Source organism: Sycon ciliatum, chromosome 1, assembly GCF_964019385.1.
Source record: "Sycon ciliatum chromosome 1, ocSycCili1.1, whole genome shotgun sequence".
Lineage (NCBI taxonomy): Eukaryota > Metazoa > Porifera > Calcarea > Leucosolenida > Sycettidae > Sycon > Sycon ciliatum.
In genome coordinates this window covers 34,268,865-34,285,354 of record NC_088643.1, presented here as the reverse complement: position 1 = coordinate 34,285,354, position 16,490 = coordinate 34,268,865, and the positions used below count along the sequence as shown (strand labels likewise).

The 16,490-nt window shown below is 47.3% G+C and overlaps 1 long non-coding RNA gene across 2 annotated transcripts in view; it reads right to left on the bottom strand.

Annotated features, from left to right (window-relative positions):
• The window catches only part of LOC135823840 (uncharacterized), a 28,473-nt gene extending 15,308 nt beyond the window's left edge, over positions 1-13,165 (bottom strand). The window contains exons 1-3 of one of the 2 annotated variants that reach the window (XR_010554776.1): positions 12,664-13,165; positions 10,542-10,583; positions 2,487-2,590 (exon numbers count right to left, since the gene is read on the bottom strand). This is a non-coding gene — a long non-coding RNA (uncharacterized LOC135823840). The other variant, XR_010554777.1, reaches the window with a different exon arrangement.
• Positions 13,166-16,490: the final 3,325 nt, after the last annotated feature.

Genomic DNA, 16,490 nt, shown 5'->3' with positions numbered 1-16,490 from the left:
GCAGAAACACTGAAATTGACTATTTTCTGCATGTACTCATACATGTACTCATGTACTCAGGCATGCAGTCTCACTCGTATTTTAGCTATTTTTCTGGAATGGATGCTGCTCTGCGCCCCTTGGTGAACCTTTCCTGCGCTCGTGGAGCAGCTGAAAAGGACCACTGGTATGTCTGGTTCCTGGTTTGAAAGTGGAGAGTCGACGTTTGTGCCTTGAAAAAGGAGTAGAGAGCGAGTAAGGTACGTCTGTGGCTTATTTTTGAGTGCTCCTCGTACATTTTTGATCGTGATAGAAATTCTCAGACCAAAGTCAGACCAAAGTCAGCGCGATGATGGCCGTACAGTTTTCTTGTGGATTTTTTAGTTGTTTCATATCGTATCTATGTCAGTATCGTGATGGTGAAGTGGAGAGGGTGATTTTCTTCCTCTAGGCTTCGTTCGGCCGACTTTGCTTCGTCCTAGTTGAAAAGTGATCCTGAAAAAAGGTCGATTCGCAAAATTATGTTGATTTTCAATGTACGTGGTGACATGCGATTGCTGGCTATGATTCAGACTTGCTTTCATTCTCTCTTTTCTCACTCTTCAATGTAGTCGTTTCGTTCGTCTTGGTCTCTTGTCTCGTCGTCTATAATAAATGTCGTTCCCCCAACCTACCTGTTCCCGTTGTAATGTCTGGATAATGTGTCGTCAGTCGTCCTGTTTCGAACTCAACACGATGAATGAGTTGTCTTTGTTATTAGTTCGTTCTTCATGAAGTAATGCCGTAGAATCCATCTGGTTTTCAAATCATAAAATTTCTGCATTGCCACGATGTCGCGCTTTCAGAATGGAACGGTGATTGTTCTGACGAAGCGTCATTCAACGACTTGACCGGTCGCAGTATTGCAGTTGCAAGTCGAACAGGGGGGGGGGGGGGGGGGGGGATGTCACAGAAGCTACACCTACAAAGTCGCTGCTAACTTGTTGAAAACTCTGAAGTGCTCGAGAAAAACCCTTGCCATTGCGCTTTGCGTGATTTGGAAATGATGGCTTGAAACACCGTCAGAAGTGTATTTGGTTCCTGCAATAGTCTGTTCTTCGCTACCTCACCTGTTTATTCCGAAGCAACTCCCGTTTGGATTTTCGAAATTTAACAACCAACATCATAAAATCACTAGGAGCTAGCTCGTAACTAGTGCCCAAAAACATTTTGAAACCCAGAAAATGGACATAGTTTACCGTAGCAAAGCATTCCTCGCGCTACGGTGTGAGATGCACTTTCGTACAGTAGGGGTGAAAGTGCATGGGGTCAGTGCATATAGGCCAGCAGATCTTGCAAAAATGGGGTGGGCGTTTGCAGCGGACTTTACGGTATATGCCATGGCAAATGCCACGTCGCACGTTGCCGACACGGTAAATGTCACGTTCAATGGCACGGAGAGTGTCACGTCACCTAGAGTACCACGCGTGCATGCACAATGCTGTTTGGCCGACTTCGTCACTGTGAAGTGCAGTGCACACGACCGTAGACAGAAGGAAAGCATGAGTATACAGCAACAGCAAACATAGCAGCATAGTTTGAGCGGTAGCACGAAGCTGCGTGCACCCATTAATCTGCCTAATTATCACCATACTGATACACACACCATTGGACCATTGGACGCCCATCGCCAGAGGCGATGATAGCGATGCTACAGCAGAAGCCATAGCAGCTTGTGCTGGGATGGTACCATTCAACAGCTTGCAAGGCTGAAGAATTGACCACCACTATTCAGCCTGGTCTACACCACACAGGTATGAAGTGGCTTTTCTGGCCAGTGAATCACTACTTTTTTTTCACGCATACACATCACACCATATACTCCGGCATGCACTGGCTGTTGGTAACCACCCAGGAGAATGAAAGAAAAGTCAGGAGGAGTCTGAGAAAGAGAAGAAAGACGTGTGTGACCATAATCGTCCGGAATCGAACCCGCAACCTATCGATTGGAAATCGCTGCACATACCACTGCACCATATGGGACACACACACACACACACACACACACACACACACACACACTTGTACTTGTGCTTGTTGCTCACTGCCAAAACTGGTCACGTGGGTCTCCCCGGGAGAGGGAAGAGAGACTCAAAAGGAATCTTGGAAAGATGACTCAATTGGCTATTGAACCGCCCAACAGCCGACACCCCCTCAAATCCCCAAAACTCTGGGTGGACTTGAAAATGATCCCACTTATGGGCTCACCACACCTCAGTAAGTGGGTAAGGACAAGGTGCAGAAAAAGGATTGACGGCATCAGAGTATACGTCCTGGGATCCAACTGCAGTTACCCCTGACCCCAGTGAAGGTAATACTTGCTACTAGTGTGGGTGACTAAATCAGAGTGGATCTGATATAAGCTTCACTAGCACCATTGATTACCGAACTAGCTGACACACATACACACAGACCCGCGCGCTCGCGCGCCCACGCACCTGCAGACCCAAATTTGCATTGTGGCTTACCTCTGGTCTAGAAGGACTCTATCTGCGAGAGGAGATGTTCTCTTTGAAAGCACTGATCGAAGTATGTCAGTTAGACTATGAGATGAGCCAACCGTACACCAAGTCTAAAGAAAAGCAGCAGATGTATAACACAGAAACACACACACATACATACAAACCCGCAATCTATCGATTGGAAATCGCTGCACAAACCCCTGCACCATATGGCACACACACACACAAACACACACACAAACACACATACACATACACATAACACACACACACACACACACACACACACACCATTTTACCATTTGACGCCCATCGCCGGAGGCGATGATAGCGAATGCTACAGCAGAAGCCATAGCAGCTTGTGCTGGGATTGCACCATTCAACTGCTTGCAAGGCTGAAGAATTGACCGCCACTATTCAGCCTGGTCTACACCGCACAGTTATGAAGTGGCTTTTTCTGGCCAGTGAATCCCTACTTTCGGGTCTTTATCTTTTTGCTTTTTTTTCACACACACACATCACACCACATACTCCGGCATGCACTGGCTGTTGGTAACCACCTAGGAGAATGAAAGAAAAGTCAGGAATAGTCTAAGAAACAGAAGAATGATGTGTGTGACCATAATTGTCGGGAATTGAACCCGCAACCTATCGATTGGAAATCGCTGCACATACCACTGCACCATATGGGACACACACAAACACACACACACACACACACACACACAACGCATGACTGCATGCACACAAACATGTACGCGCACACGCACGCACACACACACACACACACACACACACACACACACACACACACACACACACACACACATATAAACTACAACAAAATGCGACTTGAGCTACGAGGGAGTGCTGGCCAGCGGAGTGAGAGGCTACATAGAGAGAGATTCAGGGTCGGCAGGGTGGACACTGCCGGAGAAGAATCCACGAGAGACTTGTCAACTGCCGGAGCAGGATCTTGGCAAAGCCAAGAGAGTCTGAGACTTGTCGACCGCCGGAGCAGGATCTTGGCGGAGCCAAGAGAGTCTAGAAATGTCAGCAGGACGATGATCCATAGCCCTGAGTATCCGGAAATGAGCGTGGCCAACACCCCTTAGCGCTTGCACCCGAATGCATAAGAACAGTGTATAGGAAATGGGAGAGCCAAGTGACTACATGCAATGGAAAGTCACAGAGCAAAGCTGCATGCATACCCACGTATTCTCACAACACCGCACAAGGATGATTGGGGTACACCAGTGTGCTGGTTTCGATCAACTGGTGAAGCGATTGGCGTTGCAAACAGCCAAAGTGATCGCTCACGACTGAGCCGCAGCAGTACCCCCGACCGGGTGCAAAGTTCCCTGATCGACGTTGCAAACAGCCAACCAGGGTGAAGCAGTTGGCGTTGCAAACGGCCAAAGCAATCGCTCATGCTTGAGCGGCAATAGTACCCACGACCGGGTGCAATGACTACTGATTGGCGTCGCAAACAGCTGACCAATAGTATGCAATTTTAAGCAGAGATAGTAGCAGCAAAGCAACCAGTTGAAGGAAGCTGTTCCCAGAAAACCAGCACACGGCACCCCAGCAAGCGTTCACCACCAATGCACGAGAGCTCAGAACAAGTGAATTAAGGCACGAGATGGATAAAGGTAGGCATGCAGATGGATGAAATCCAACGCAGGTTCTCAATACGACAATTTAGCAATGACAATCGGTACCTGTATGTCAAGGCTATATTGCATCGACTGGAATGGCAGCACTGCTTGGTCTGGTTGTGCTTGAGCAGCTGGGGCGAGACGAGGAAATTCCTCCATGCGGAAACGAGACAGCGAATCGGCAATGCAGTTAGACTGGCCAGCAATGTGAGCAGCAGCGACGGTGAAATTGAAGCGAGCGCACACAAAGAACAGCTCCCTGATCAGGGTCATCACTGGCGGTGACTTGGATGTGCCGGAGCGGATGCAATCTACCACAGCCTTGTTGTCACAGTGCATTGTGATACGAAGCTGGCGCCATTCCTTGCCCCACGTGCAGCACGCTGTGACCAACGCGTAGAGCTCCTTCCACTCAATGCTGTGAGCGAGTTGCTCAGGCGACCAGGTCCCTTGAAGCCAGCGGCCGCTGTTGAATGCGCCCCAGCCCAGGGTGCCACTGGCATCAGTGAACAGCTCCAAGTCTGGAGATGGTGTCCAATCTGGGAACAGGAAGAATGATTTTCCGTTCCATTCTTCCAGGAGCCTTAGCCACCATTGGATATCTTCCTGGCACTCGGTAGTCAGACTGATGCGGTAGTGAGGCTGCTGGTAGCGACTGCAAATAGACCACAGGCGCCGCATAAATGTCCGACCGGGTACGACGACTCTTGCAGCGAAGGAGAGTTTCCCCAGAAGAGATTCGAGTTCGAGGGAGACATGGTAGGGTTGATGCTCGCAGCAGTCAACAGGCGCTTGATGTCAGCCAATTTGTCGTCAGGGAGCCGGGCTTCCATCTTCTCACAATCCAGGATAATGCCCAGGAATGTCAGGGTACGAGACGGGCCTTCCACCTTCGCAGGCGCGAGCGGGACTCCGAGGTATGAGAATGCACGGAGAAGAATGGCCAGCTGCCGATTCGCCACTGCCTGGCCCACGCTCACGCACAAGTAGTCGTCCAGGAAATGCAGCAATTTAGGGATGGAGAATTCGTGGTGCATTATCCATTCGATGGTGGCTGCCACTGCATCAAATACCGCTGGGCTAGAGCGAAGCCCAAATGGCAAGACACGGTCGTAGTAGTACTTACCCTGCCACAGGATGCCTAGGAGATGCCAATCCTGTGGGCGGACAGGTATTTGACGAAAAGCGCTCTTCACATCGAGTTTAGAGAGATAGACAGGAGACGGGGAGGACATAATGATGCTAATGGCTTCATCAATGCTGATGTACTGCAAAGAGAAAGGTTCGGCAGGGATCCCGTCGTCAACGCTGGAGCCGGCAGGGCTGGACAGGTGGTGTATCAAGCGTAGCTTGCCAATCTTTTTCGGAACGGCGCCAATGCCAGAGCAGTACATAAATGAGAATGGGGGCGAGTCAAATGGGCCAGCCGTGTAGCCGGCGTTGCAGGAAGCGGTGAGCTGTGCAGACACAAATGCAGAGTGCTGGAATGCTGATGAGAGGTTGGACTAGTGTTGGTTAGTTATGCGGTTGCCGGTAAAGCCAATGTCAAAGCCGCAGCGGAGGCCGTTAATAACATACGAAGCCAATGAACTGTCAGGGTGGTTACGAAGCAGTGATTCGAAGCGAGAAACAGAGAGGGCGTGTGGACAGCAGGACATGCGCTTGTGAAATCAGTAGAACGTGAAGTGCAGGGAGAAATATGTACAATCGCGGGAGCTGCAGCCAAAGCAGCACAGTTACTGGCGCCTACCGCACTTAGATCCGTTGTGGTCCTTGGACCCGCAGCGGGTGCAGACATGGGCGTACTTGCACGTGCTGAGACTGCAACGCCCAGCGTTGAAGTTCCGGCAGATCGGTTGGCCATTAGACACCGTACGGACCCCATTGAAGGCTTGCTGGTTGTTACGTTGCGGACGAAAGGGACACTGGCCGCCTCCGGGATGGACGAGGCGGCAGGACTCACATGTGGGCCTTGATTGGCTAGTCACGGACATTTGCCACAGATTGATGTCGATGACGTCAAAGCGCTTGCCTGGCTGAGCAGAAATGGCAGAGCGAAACTGGGTGTCGTACGACAGCCAAGCCTCCGGATAGTATTGCCTGTTGGCTGCAACAATGGTGGCTTGGTATGAGAGCATCTCCTGCAGGCGGGTTGGCAGAACACACGATGTTCATGAAGAGAGTCCATGCCTCCAGCCATGTCGGCAAGTCGTGGACGCGTCGACGAACGGGCTGGGCAGCTCCACCTTCCACCACCTGTATACCAAAACATAAATACGCACCATAGCAGCAGCACCAGCAGCAGCAGCAGCAGCAGCGGGGAAAGAGACACCTACAATACGGAGGATTAGCAAGACGAAATTCGCATTCGTGTTCACGAACATTTTTCGGTTCGCAAACTGGATTGCAAACTTTCGCATTTTTCGTTTGGAAAAGTAGTCGAAACACAAATCGCGGATTCGTGTCAGGACAGTCATCAATTTACAATGCCGTACTGTCTGTGAGCAATGTACGACGTGTCAACGTCATGCATGTGTGAATTCTGTTTGCTAATCCTTCTCAATGCAAAATTCCATTACTGAGTTCGACTTTGCTTGGAGTGCGAACACGAACGCGGATTCCGTCTTGCTAATTCTCCGTAGTGTCATGATGTCATGATAGAAGAACAGTTACAGCCTGGTACATGTAGATAGAAAGCTTTTCCAGTTCTCAACGCTAGTGCTCAAAGGAATACACCGAGTACTCGAGTACACGCTCGCTGAGTACTTGACTTGAATTCAAAAGGGGCTCGATACTCGATAGCATACACGTATAGTAGAGGAATGTATGCTGTCATGACTTTTTTGTGCAGCACAAACTGACAAAGTCTATTTATGTAGTTCCTCTCGACGAAGTCAGAGCCAGGCGCGTACGCAGGGGGGGTTCCCGTTGCCCGTAAACCCCCCCCCAAATGTTCCAAACGAGCAACGTTTTTGGGCATTTATTGGTAGGGCGCATGATCGATCTGGCAAGAATGCAAAACTTCAAAAGATCGTAACTCAGTCAAATCTCGCTCAAATCCAACGATCCAAATATCCAGGTCGAATAGAAAACTCTCAGCTGTCGGTTGAAACAATTTGTGAAGCGCTGCGAGCAATGTATCGTGAGATAAATCATTCGTAAATTGAGCCGCGATCTTGGCAATTTCAAAAGCGCGCAGTGCGACTTGAGTATCGAGAATTTGAGATTTTCGTCGCGCTGATTTGCTCAAATTTGCAGGGGCTTCCCTTGTGATATTTTCAAGAGTACACAGGAAAAAGTCGAAACTCTGCGATCAAGAAAAACGAAATCGCTGGAGCAGGACGCGTTTGGGCCTGTTTGGGGCATTTTTCGCACCGTCGCTGCACTCTACCGCTATAGCCTATAGCGCTGGATATGTATATGACTGTACTGTGTCCTGGCTATGATGGTCGACCTCATTCTCTCCCTGATACCTTTCCACTTCCAGGAAGCCCAAGATACTGAAGATTCAGTGAGTAGAACTGAAGTTATGATCCAAACAACACGAAAAAATGCATAATTTTGAAAATTTCCTGCGGCTCTTTAGGAAGGGTTAAAACTAACACCCTTACACACACTTTGTTACTCGTTGTTTGGGATTCGGTTGGAAACCCCCCTAGAGGTGACCCTGCGTACGCGCCTGAGAGCTGTGCCTCTATTACTGGAAGTGTTTAGCTATGTAGATGCAAGTGAAAGAGAGAAAAATCAGTCCCAGAGATGTCACTGACTTTGGGCGAAACTTGACCTACCCTGTACAATGAACATGTGTGCTCAATTTGAAGCTAAAGTTGGCGTGCTGGGAATGTGCACATTAGAGCGACTAGGTTGTGTTATAGGGTACTCAACTCGATAGTGGCACTACTCGTTCGATAGCATAGAGTGCTCGTTTGAGCACTACTCAAAACCTTGGCAATGTACATTTAGATACTTGGTCAGCGTCAGCAATATTGTCGCTTATCTTTCGACAATTTGAAATAAGACTTTGGACAACAACGTGTGCACTTGAGGTGATAAAACGTGGTACGATAGAAGGTAAGGTATAGAATGACAACTAGCCATGAGGAATGTATTGTCCAAGGAAGTGTTCATACTTTTGTTGGTCCTCCTCCTCGCTGCTCTCGGCTCTGGATTGCTCTCTCGCTTTTGCAAGCTCATCTCTATTCCTCTCCGCTGCCTGGCTACTTTCTAAAGGGAAGTCGATCGTGACGGTTGCCTTCTCTATATGACTTCGCGTGGGCAACACGACTACCTGTGTGGTTCAAATCAGTCGCCGTTCTTTGCAAGATTTTATATTGAACGACGACGACGCGTACAGTACTGAGTAAATCTCCACGGGCGCTGGATACCCCGAGCGTTGAGCTGGAGGTGAGGGAACTACGATCTCAGCTTGTCGAGCGATCCCCGAGGTGAGCCTTCTCAGCCGTTTTGCAAAATGGAACTGATTTCGAGTATAGTAGCCGATTACTTTATTGTGCGTCGCGCTGCTCTTACCTGTGCAGTGTGACAAGAAAATATATTTTATGCGGCGTGGTATCAATCAGAATCACCCACCCGTCGCTCTCGAAATCAACTCCAAATCTAGCTAGACCTTTCAGGTACTAGTAAACTAACTTACTAACCATTAATGGGATGAAATGGGCTGCCAAGTGAGCATCCCCGACATATACACCAAGCTGAAAGATAAGCGACAATAATATTGATGACGCGGACCAAGTAGAATCTTTCTCACTACTCAAAACCTTGGGGGTGTACACGTACTCTGGAGCTGGACGCCAGATGGGACGCAAGGCAAAGAAGGACGCATACATCACGCTGAAGGTTCCTAAGGACGCCTTTCCCAGTCCCTACCATGCCGGCTCATTAATCCCTCAAAGAGTGAGATTGGCATAGTCTCCAAGTCCATACTCGATACCGCTCTAAAACAGCTCCGCCCCCAGCTGCAGATCAATGCATGGAGGAACACGGCAGTGGTGATAGAGTGGTTCACAAGTACAGTCAACTTGGCTAATAACGACTGCGGATATAACGACAATTCGCGAATAACGACAGAATTTCCATGCCCAGAGCAAAGTCCCATCTAACTGTATACATTTAATTTCGGATACAACGACTATCTGAATAACGACAATTCGTGAATAACAACAAGCTTTTAGTGCCCCGAGGTCATATCCACTGCTTGAATAACGACTTTCTGGGCTTTTGACAGCTACTTCAAGTACCTGTCATGCAGAAGTACCAGAACCCATGGCGATGGATAAAGGTACACATGCAAGAAGATGCAGCCAAGGGGGGTGGGGGGTGCTTTTATTATTGTTACTTTTTGCTTCTACATGTAAATACATGCAGTTGTAGTGATCGGCACAGCTACATATACATGTAGTTGTATGGTGTACATGATTGTACAGTAATCATCATAATTATAATTATGTACAGTACATGTCCCTGTATATGTACAGCACATGTCCCTGTATATGTACATGTAGATGGCTCCAAAGGCCAACTTTTCAATCTATTTCCCTTCCATATTGACTTTATAGTTCCTTTCAATTGTAATATGAAAATAAAGTACACTTTGACATAGACCATGAAAAGAGATTCGTTTTGATATGCATATCATACTATACAACAATATGGGTTCACATACATTCAAATGGGACTTCGGGTATAAGGACACTTTTCGGATGCCCCGCCGAATGTCGTTATTCGCAAAGTTGACTGTACACCAGAAAAAGAAAAGTACATATTTGTGTGCTTTGACTGTGTTGATTTCTACCCCTTAATCGATTATACCGGATACTCGAAATAGATTTCGTTACAAGCTAACAAATTGATTATTGGAAACGTTTCGATTACTCAATTGTGCATACAGTATACATGATTATACACGTATGATTGTAGATAGACCAATGTGCGAGGAAAAATTCTCTTCTCCCCAGGATCTATTTTAAAATTCTAAATTTGTAAGTTAATTTTCGCATTTTCAGCTTCTAATATGGCTTTTGTCTGTACGAGAAGAAACAATCGAAAAATTAACCAATAACCGATCGATAGTGGTTCAGGTTATTCCGAACTTATTCGATAGTCAAAAAGCGTAATCATTTCACCCCTACTGTTTTCTGATGATCGCTTAGTGCGTGAAACTCGGAGTAAAACACTTTTTCATCCTCCTAATATTGTTGTAGTGTAAACGTAGATAGAGATCAGTACCAGTGCTTTCAACTTGCTGGGATCATCGGGTACACTGACACTAAACCCAACCTAAATCATGCATTTTGAAGTGGTGTGAGCCAGGAAAATTCATGCTGACATGTACCAGCGGTGCTGATGGCGACAGCAGAAGCAGTTTAATGTAAGGGTCACTGACCTTGGGCCGTCCTTGCTGTCTCGTCCGGAAATCCTTAGTCACCTGAGAACACACGGGAGAATGAAGAAGGCGGCGTATGGTGCAAGAGTAAACCAGGTGGAGAGAGCATCATTCACCCCACTGGTGTTTTCGGCCTCGGGTGTGGCGGGCAAGGAAGCCACTATATTTCTGAAGTCGCTAGCTGCTTTGGTTGTAGACAAAAACAAAGACTTGGTATATTCTGCCGTGATGGGTGAGTTACGCACCCGGGTTTCGTTTTGCCTGCTGCGATGGGCAGTCACGTGCTTTAGAGGGTGCAGGGCCTCTTACTAGGGAGTTCAGTCACGTGACAAATCAGCTGAAAACAGCCTTCACGCGGGTCACGTACATTAGCATGGTAGCGGTGGCACCATGGACTGCGCTGCAGTTTTTTTCGAATTACTTTGTCCTGCTTTCTTTTTCAAAGCTGAAAGTTGGTGCGTTTGATAGCTGAGGTCTTCCTGCTCGTTTTGGTGCTGCACTTGCTTGGGCAACTGTAGTTTGAGCTTTTTGTTGTGAGGAGTGTAGTTTTCAATTGGATTTTTCATCCGTTTGGAGGGAGTTCACGGCCAGGGAACACCCACCATCGTGTTCAGCGACCTCGAATTATGTAGAATAGTGCTTTCTTCTCGAGCTGGGGAATCGCTCTTGATCGCGCTTTCAAGACGTTCACCTCCTGGTCGCCCGAAATGAATGAATTTCTGGACCCAATATGTTCAAGCGCTAGGAGTGTTTCAGATGATTTGTTGGCCCTAGTGAAAGATTGCACCTGACGGAGACTTTCGCTATTGCGACAAAGTGAGCTATGTTTTTGTATTCGACTCGTCGCCTTGAAACCAGAAAGAAATTGCTATGGAGTGGTGCTCTGACATGGATCGCGTCAGTGATTGGATTGTACGCGTATTTCACTATTGTGCATTTTACATGTAAAATGTACATGTACATGATTGATCAACTGTGTGACTGCCGCAGTAAATTAAAGTTGGGCATCTGAAGACTAAACTGCTGTATTTATTATTTGTACATGTATAATACAACCATAGCAATCAATGCTCACTTCAATTTCATAGTAATGGAACTCATGTTCAATGGATTTAGCATTGTTGCTATGGTGGTTGCTACGGGCGCCGCGCTCGTTCTCATTGGTCATCGCTTGCCGAAATATTATATTTTGGTCAACATTAGGACTAACTAACCTGTATTGCACCCATAATTATTGCACCTATATTGCACCTACAAGCCAGATTTCATAGCATTCTGACAATATTGTAATGTTGCTAAGCGCTTGCTAGGCTTTCCGGAAAACCCTGTTGGTGCCACATCAGTATGGCATTCCGCATACATCATGATGAAGGTTGGCGTATGACTTTGACGCCTCATATCTCTGGTATCCTTCAAGATTTTTCATCCAAATTATCTGTGCTATCTCCTGTACTGTAGTTCTTCCCGAAAACAAACAGTATTCTTGGTTTACTACGAAAGAAAGAAATACGGTGATATCCCTACTCTTACATTCGCTGCATGTTCGGGAGCCCCATTGCAGCATATTGCCGCCGGCTGTGCTGACACGGGCAGAGGCGTGACTTCGCCTTTGCATGCCGCTAGGCAATCTTATTAGATAACGATTTATTGTGCAGCTTCTGTGTTCAATCTACATTTCAAATGAGTGTTCTATTTATTTCCGAATTTGGGTTGTCTTTTTGCCTTGACTCTTACTTCATGGTTTAACGCGATTAGCCCAATTGGTGTTGTGAATAAACCCGTTCTCAAGCAGCAGCTGTGTTGGTGGTGACAGCAGCAGAGCCGGCGACGCTGGTGGCTTAGGAGAGTAGGAGAGTGGGAGACTAGGAGAGTGGGAGACTAGGAGAGGTGCTGGCGGTGACAGCAGCACTAGCGGCAATGCTGGTGGTGACAGCAGCAGTAGGGCGGTGCTGGTGGCGACACCCGCAGCAGCAGCGGTGATTTGGTGGTGACAGCAGCAACAGTAGCGGCGGCGCTGATACCAACAGCTAGCTTGACCTTGATATTTATCCAGTGATAAATTTAGCAGCATTCATGTCCAGGTAACTAGTTGTGTATTTGTACAGCTATGTTTCAACCTCACCTTTCTTCCAAGTCCATGTCTGAATAAATCCGTGAACCCGCTAGAAACCTATCCTCTTCAACAGATGTAGCATTTGAAGGTAGAAATAGCGAACTGCGGCATCCCTTCATGACTACGTTATTTATGGACTATGCGCCACGCTTCAATAACCGGCTGGCCTGTTCTGATCACTATGTTCTGGTCACTTAGAGGCAAAGAGTAAGATTGTGCAAATAAATTCTAGCTTGCTTCGCCACAAATAAATTTTAACTTGCTTCGCCGAGGAAACGCTTGCAGTGTAGATACTCAGGATGACATAGTCTGGTCGAAGGCAGGAAACAGCACGACGACAAGCCTCTGGCTCTACTCCTAGTCCTACCGCCATACTACTGATACTACTACTACTACTAGTAGAAGTCTGCGCCAGTAGATTCTACGAGCGATTTTCTGCATCCGCACTCATGCCATGGCCTAGTGATAGTATTAGTAGTGTGACTGTCTGTGTAGTCAGTCCGTTGATCTACGTGAGTCAAGCACGGCGCTCAGCTCCGCCAATCCATGCTCTTTGAGTCTTTACTTCTTGACTTTAGTTTTTACTTCTCAGCTTTGCTGCTAGCTCGGCGTAGCCATGGTAGCTGTGCTCGCTGTGCAGGTCTGTGTGAGTCACTGTGACTGTCCGCAGAGCTAGAGCTGTAGTGTCTACCAGGTCTACGTAGTGGGCATGATTACAGTATGGGTTAGTGCGCAGATCTACGCTTCCGCATGTCCCGCTCAGTGCAGCTGCGAGCTCACCAGGTCACCACCGCGACCTGGTGAGTCACTGACTGATGTCGGTACGGTAGTGGCCGAAGCATGCATCTACTCTCACACACGCACTCTCCGCTAGCGCTACGCCTATGCATCGCATGTGCTTGGGCAAGTATTAGTTGGGGAGCTTGGTTTTTTCAGGCTTCGATTGAGTCACACTGCAGTGTCTGTAACACGGTAACCAGTACTTTGAGTTTTGACTTCCGCTCCTGGAAGCGAAGGCCAGATCCCCCCAGCCAGGGCCAGACCCAGGCTGGACCCAGGCTAGAGATTCATGACCACACGCACAGACTCAGTGATAGTCATGTACTGATGTAGTCATGTTGTACAGTTGTAGTTGTACCATGGCATGTATACTGGGCTAGGCAGTCTCCAGTCTGGCCATGGCCCAACATGACAATCATGTCGACAGTCAAGTCAGCAGCGACTCCCTGGCGGAGCGACTCGCAATATTCCCACTTCGAAGCGAGCGTGCAAATAACCTATATTTGCACGCTCGCTTCGAAGTGAGCGTGCAAATAGGTTATTTGCACGCTCACTCGCCGGGGTGCAATATAGCACTGCAGTGCATCCACATAATCATTGGCTGGCGGTGTACTGGGGAATATTGCACGCTCAGTAAGGCCGCTGATTGGCTCAAACCATGGAGACACTCACGTGGGGTGCGATAACAGAATGTACTGGATGGTGGCAGTGTTGCCTACCGCCCGCATTTGTATTTTTACGGAAATACGAAGTTTTGTCCGCAGTATGGATTGCGCAAACTATCGTGTATGATAGATTACTAAAACCTTTGTGTTGGGTTCAGTCAGACAAGACAACATTGGTGCTAGTTTCAGTTCTTGTCCAAAACAAACTCAAATCAAATATCCGAATCCAAAAACCTAAACAGTGTACGAAAACAGCGATCACATGAAAGATCCGCTCACAAAACATGCCTAAAACACAGAATAATAAAAAAGAGACCCATGACGCATAATGTACACAGCACATACATGTACATGTACATGACGTTACATTGTATAAGTAGGTGGGAATCACACTCCTGTGATCACAACACTTTGTAACTCCATCGTTTCTTGTGAAAATTCAACACTCGAAGGGTATACGTGGTAGCGAAACCTCCAAGCTATCCAATGCAACAATCGCCGAAGAGTGACGATGTTGGATTCCAGAGATATCGAGCGCCGTGTTTCGATATTCGTACCTCGGCAAATCCTAATTTTTGATCGATCTCTTCGTCATGTTTGGAGAAAATGCCTTTTTGCATGCTCTTGGAGCGACTGAGCACATCATAATGACGTAACCGGTTGAAGTCTGAATCGCGTCGAAAACATTTCAGCGTTCTGTGATGAAGGAGAGTGGAATGGTGTTGATGGGACAAATATGCTTGCATATTATGCTTGAAGATGACTTTGCTGTGTTACGGCGCCTGATTTGTGGCAGCTTCATAATGGAGCTTGGTATCCTGGCGTTGCTCCTGCCAAGAGCTTTCCAACGAGCCCTAGATTGTGAAAATCAAGCGAAGTAGACCACGGTTATGCGGACCTGGTGAGGTTGAAAATTGTACTGTATTCAGGTTGAAAAATTTACTGAATTCGTAAGGTTGAACATTGTACTGAATTCAGGTTGAAAACTGTACTGAATTCGTAAGGTTCACAAGTGAACTCTGTGACTGGAAAAGAAGTTGTACAGTATCTCGTTTGATTCTCCAAATTACACTCCAAATCAGTCAAAATGTTTACCCAAAAAACGAGTACGCAAAACTGAAAAATGGCACTGGCAATACGCTTGGGGGTAGAGCGCACTTGGTAACACTGTGGTGGGTATCGTGGGCATTGGAATGTATTGTGGGCATCTGAATGAATTATTTGTGGGAGGCATCTGAATGTATGGTGGGCATCTGAATATATGGTGAGCAACTGAATGTGTGGTGGGCATCTGAATGTCTGGTGGGCATCTGAATGTGTGGTGGGCATCTGACTGTATGGTGGACATCTGAATGTGTGGTGGGCATCTGAATGTATTGTGGGCATCTGAATGTGAGGTGGGCATTGGAATGTATTGTGGGCATCTGAATGTACATGTATGGTGGCCATCTGAATGTGTGGTAGGCATCTGAATGTGTGGTGGGTATCTGAATGTATGATGGGTATCTGAATTTGTGGTAGGCATCTGAATGTGTGTTGGGCATCTGAATGTGTGCTGGGCATCTGAATGTGTGCTGGGCATCTGAATGTGTGCTGGGCATCTGAAGGTGTGGTGGGCATCTGAAGGTGTGGCGGGCATCTGAATGTGTGGTGGGTATCTGATTGTATGGTGGGTATCTGAATGTATTGTGGGCATCTGAATGTGTGGCGGGCGTCTGAATCGATGGTGGGCATCTGAATTTGTGGCGGGCATCTGACCGTATGGTGGGCATCATAATATGTGGTGGGTATCTGAATGTGTGGTGGGCATCTGAATGTATGGTGGATATGTGAATGTATGGTGGATATGTGAATGTATGGTGGATATGTGAATGTATGGTGGGCACCTGAATGTACATGTACATGACATGGTGGGTGTTTGCGCCGGTATTCTCACTCACAACCAGGGAGTAGTAAAATACAGGGAGGTGACACGCCACTAATCGTGATTTTTGATGGGTGCCTCGCGCTTGTTTTTTTTCTTTCGCAAAAAAAGATGATCTGCTGAATCAATCTTGAGTATTTGTCGAAGAACTGATCCGTGAAAAGGTCTATCCATCTCATGGAACAGCATTTGTTTTGCTCTTGTGATACATCTGTGTCATCGTCATATGGAAAGGTACCACCCTTCCGAAATTCGTCCCGATCGAGGGCATGGAGCAATAGAACGAAGGTGATTTCCTTGAGAACAATACGTGTACGATTGGAGATGAAAAACGAGTGCACCGATTTCGAAGTCGAAAAAATCTCTAGGACACCACACGATCGGCACTAATTTCTCCTCAGTTGTGATCAACCAGTACTTCTCTACCTTCTTTGTGATGATGAGCATTTCATATTATGGTATGCTAG